The sequence below is a fragment of the Neodiprion lecontei genome, chromosome 3 (genome assembly GCF_021901455.1).
Source record: "Neodiprion lecontei isolate iyNeoLeco1 chromosome 3, iyNeoLeco1.1, whole genome shotgun sequence".
NCBI lineage: Eukaryota > Metazoa > Arthropoda > Insecta > Hymenoptera > Diprionidae > Neodiprion > Neodiprion lecontei.
The window spans coordinates 16400943-16406614 of record NC_060262.1 but is presented as its reverse complement, the minus strand read 5'-3'; positions in this window follow the sequence as shown (position 1 = coordinate 16406614).

Here is a 5672-nt window from a genome sequence, read left to right as displayed (position 1 = left end):
AGTTTGCCACTGAAGTAGGGGTATATCTCTATTTCAGTGGGATTTGCCAACACTTGACACTGTTCGACATGACGTCAGAGCGGTAGTTCCCGCAAATTTCAGAAGTTAGCCAGTGGAGTTCGTTATCGAAAATATAGGTAGACGTATAGTTGGTGGTTTTGGTTCGCCAAATACCGATTAAACATTAAACTGCACTAAGTATCTCAGGTTAATCACTTATTTCAAATAACTGGGATTAATCCCTAAAAGGATATGAATAATCATGACCACTTACGATTTTGGAATGTTGAACTCCGCTGCGTTGACTGAAGATATTCCTATAAAGATTGATAGCCATATGGGACTTTGCGTAATCGAAAATTGACGAGTAAATTCTTTATCAAGCGGCGCTCTCTGCATCCTTTCTTGCACGCGCAACTCAATCCGGCAAGTGGTCGGTATGGGGTGCTTTCCATTTACTGACTCAAATCGAGTTGTGTCGCTATTTCTGGTGTAACCGGCCAATCTGGACAAAGGAATACACCAAAATTAGCGACACAAGTCGACTTGAGTCAGTAAATGGAAAGCACCCATGTAGAGGCAACAAGGACTGATGGTACTACCGCTCACCGCGTGTTCCCAGACAATGCGGTGTCGAATATCATTATGGATATGGTACATAGGCATATAAATAGACCGCGGGAGTAACGGAGGTGGCCCGTTTGTGAATGCGAGAGCGCAGTAGAAAGAGAAAGCTGCATGTGGGACCCCTCTATCCTTGTCTAATCGCGCATGCGCGCTCAGCGTTCTTTAAGTAAGAATGAAATAGAAAATGACTGGAGGGATGGATGTTCTTATATATTGTACATGAAACATAAATGAGAAGTTATAATTTGAAAATAGGAATAATACTAATAAAACATTACAATTAAATAATTGAATATTGAATCGTAAAATGCTGATCATCATTTTTATTAGGTAACAAGCATGAATAATGCACACAAGTACGTACTGTATAGTCATATACTGTAATAAAACATTGAATATTATTATACTTGGAACAATACGTGAAAAAAATATTATATTTTCGTAATATATAGAAATATTATTTTACAAGAAATTTATAAGCATATCTTGCACGAATATCCTTTTTGGCTCATTTGACTTTGATTATCAAATACTTATAAATAATTTGCAAATATTTAAAAAAATTATTGTCCTTTAAAATTCGTTAGCTTATTGTTCTGCATGCGTATTCTTTGGCTTTGACCTCGTAGAAGTTGACCTCGCAGTATGACGGGGTCCGCGCATGCGCGACTATGCGAAGACAGAGTGGTCGTATATGCAACTTTCTCTTTCTATTCCGCTATCGACTTCTCTGTGACGTCGGAACGGTACCTGGTGGAAATATCCAGATGTGAGACACTGGAATCGTTCCCACCGCTACAGCTAGACTTACATCAGTAGTTCGGGTCACCAATTACCGATAAAGTATTGAAATACACCAGACAACGGGCATTCTGTCGCTCTAATTGAACGAACTGAGAAAGGACTAATTGTTGGATGAAAGATTTAATTAATTCGCTTACCTTTCGAGAATAATCTGGATATGATGACTTGCAGCGTAGATTGGTGAGAGGATTTAACGGAATGACTGATTTTAATATATTTAGATACTTTGATTAACTTGGATTTATTTTATAAGTTTAATATTTCGAGTCACAAACAACGGGGTTACTTAGTGTAAGATCTTAAATTAATACGACAAAATGGAGCTGAAAGCTCGCTGGATGTTCGGGCAGAGTAACGTTGTAGGAAAAGTTTAAATGCAAAAGGCAAAAGGATTTTACCGCGAGACTGTACCGGAACAAGATGACGAATCTGGTGGTAGAAACCAAGAGGACGATCAGATGATCGGTCGCCGTTTTTATAGGTGTCGATCGTTGCGCAGAACGATCCCCTTCTTTAGCTTTTGTCAACTTTTGCGCACCTTCCCCCTTTTTCTAGGAATTAGAATTAGGGCACGATATCTTCCCCGCATGTATGCCTGTGATCTTAGTTCTTTAGCTCTTACTATATTGCAAGCTTTTACATATGGTATAACGCTGCGTTGGTGCGGTGGTGTAAGTGTAGGGTCGTTACGCTTTAATTTTCCATTCTGCGTGGGCTTTGGTGTTGGGGCAGCAAGCCCCCCTTGGCTTCTCGGCTACCGTGCTTCATCTCCCCTGTGGGCGGTAGGACCCGGGCCGATTTTAGCAGCTATTTCATAATATGGTAATCGCAGTGCGTATGCGCTAGAGGTGACCCATGTTTCGTGGTGTACGTTAGTGCCGTGTGCATTTTCGGGGTCACGATCCACTGGATTCTAGTCGTAGTTTACTTCTTAGATATTCTCACTATCCTGTTCGTTACAAAGTCTATATATTAAGATTGCCATATCGGTTACTTGTCGTTTTGTTAGTTTTATAGCGTGTAAATATGTAAAATTGCATATGTATTTTAATTGATCACTGTCGTTATTCACCTGGAGTAAAAAAGCGATTGTTTATGAGACATAGTTGCTATTTGCTTAACATTATTAGGATCACGCTGCTGCGAATACTCTTGGGTGTTTGTGTTATAACTATCTTAACAGTTTTAGGGTATTTGAAAATTTGATAATTCGTAGTTTTAGAGCAGGTTTACATGTGTGCTTTCGCATATAATTCTCTTCTGTAATTACTAATTCTCATATTGATATTGTAACGTTCCTGGACGTTATGAAAATAAATATGGATTCGTGATTTGATTATCAAATGAAAATCAAAGGCGTAAATAATTGTTGTGAAAAAGCTTCAATTGCAGGGTACGTGTTTCTGGTTTTAAGTCTGAAACGAGACTATTTTTACAATAATGTTGGTTGACGCAGCAACCTTATTCTTTTGAAAGACATAAGAGGTTGATAAACGTCTTTTATCTATGATGACTACTAGATCATTAAAAGGGGGCAAAACGGGTGATTTCACCCTTTGTAACAATATAAATCGGCTTCGAAGCTACTAGAACTTGTTCTTATGTTTGTTGGTTGCCTATTACTGGGCGTTGCCACGTATGCATCTTTGAGTTTATTGCGAGTTGATTTACCTTCAATCGTTTCGTCGTTAAGTTTCCGAATGTGTTCTCTAGATGGAGCTATGTATGGCTCCGTATTGGAGATCTGCATTGCCTTCAAAACGCTGCGCGTGTTGCCTACTATACGGCGTCACGGAGGAAAGTATGATTCATGCTGGATAATTGGTATTCACGATTTTGATGGTTTTGCAGTTTCTGGTTTTATGGATTATTGCAGCAGTACACCTATCTTTACATTATTTCGGTTAAAAACGTATCTATGGTTTTACAGTCTTTTATACTCCAGGCTATATGGTATAGCGTAAGTTGCTTATAGTAGTGGTTTTCCAACTACGACACAGAGCGACACAGTGCGACACAGTGTACGCCGTCGGGTGTTCCAACTACTACACGATGTCTCACGGAGTCGCTCTTATCCGAGTCTCAAAAAAGTTGTGTTTAACCGTGCAATGAATATCAGCGTTGCCAACGCTGTAGTTCTGTAACCAAAAAGAAACTGGAAAAAAGAGAATTTTAACGTTGTCAGCATTAGTCTGCATGATTGCATAAATGTAGAAAGTAATAAAGCCGGTCGTACCGTACAATGATCACACTCTTTAATTTAAAAAAATAATTTGAACGAACGTTTGTTACTTTTATCAATATTATGTACAATTTATAACATGCGTTTTAGTACTCAAACTCGGAGGATACATATCTGTCAAATGCCTAGTTATTTTCCCACTCCGTTCTTGGAACATGCACGCACTCTCCCGTTCAATTTGAACACTACAGCGTTCCAACAACAGCCCAGTATACAATTTACACGGAACGACACAGAACGACACAGAGTGCGATAGTTGGAAAACCCCTAGTGTAGCTCTCAGCTCAGAATGCACAAATGGCATTGTCGAGTGTTATATAATAATTGGATATAATGGTGTTAGTTAATTATGGTGTTAATATGATAGTGGTATATAATAACGTATAATAATATTATAGCTCTTTGTAGTGCGAAGGTCTCGTAATATGAGGTTTGTTCGGCTAGCTACACTCTGCACTCGTGAGTGTAAAACGAACTAGGGTAGTGTACTAGGGATTGCTGGGGAGTGTACGTCGGCTTCTCGAGTGTAGCTAAGATAGCGCGAACGCAATAGTGTAGAAGGTGCAGAAAAGTGGGGACAAGAAAATGGCGCACGTTACGTACAGTCGTTTTTTTCCTCGAAACACTTATTAATACAACAAATTAGTATATAAGATAAAGCATTTTGGAATTTGTTAACGAAATCTTTCATACCTTATGTTTTAAGTACACCGTTATCAAATTGAACGTCGTTTTTCAAGTAAAATACTGTACTACTTTGTTCTGATTTGTAGTGAGGTTATGGGTTTGCTGTCACTCGTGAGTTTTAAGGTATATATCGCATCACAGTTCACTAACGTAGTGGAAAAACCTGTAGCATTCATGCGGCTTGAACCATTTACACTTTTTACACTTCTTACACTTGGTCTAGACATAGTGCAAAAAGTGTACACAAAGTGTATATAATATGCACTGCTTAAGCACGAATGAAAATTGAAAAATTGAAAAAAAAGTGTACACAAAGTGTATATAATATGCACTGCTTAAGCACGAATGAAAATTGAAAAAACTGAATATACACGTGCACGTTGTATGCAGTGATGGCGGCAACTTGGCGGCATATGTGGTTGCATGTGGTCACATATGATAACTTTATATATTATATAGAGGTAGGCTACTGCCGCGGATTTTAAAACCGACAAGTCACATACATAATGGATTAGAGTTGTAAAATGATTAATAAAAAAAAATGGGTGCGTGTACTTATGTACGCGCGTGAGAAGTTATACTTCTTTGTCATCATTAAAAAATACACAACATGTCAAAATCTTCTGTCACACAATGATAAAGAAAAGAAGTATGTAAAAAAAACAATAAAACAAATAACGGATGTCTTACATTATATTTAAATAATCTATTAAATTTTTGTCACGAACTTTTTATTAAATGTTCTATTAAATTTATTTCTTTATTTTGTAAATTTTAAAAAACCAATAATAAATATTCAACATTGATAATTTAATAATATTTAGTATTAATTATATTAAATAATGATATTTTAATTTATATCAATAAATAATACATACGGATAACTAACCTCAATTATATTGGAGCACTTGAAAAAGTATTTTAGCACAATTTTTTCACTAATATTCACAAATAGTAAATAATATTAATCCAAATATTCAATTTAAATCACTACTGAATATATTTTATTGCCACATATATAATTCGCACTTGTATGAAAATAAAACACGTGTTGTGACTGTAAAAACTAAAACCATGTGGATAAATATTTAGCTTTTTTTCGAGATTTAATGAATTCGGTTGAGTGGGCAACTTCATCCTGTTAATTTTGTGTTACAGTTTTGTGTTACAGTGATGCGCGCGCATCCTGAAATTTCACTCTCATCAGTTTTTCATAACGCGCCTAAAGAAGTATAACTTCAAAAATTAATACATTGACCATAAAATTTCATTTTGTAATGAGAATTTTTTCCAGTGAACAAATAAATTAACT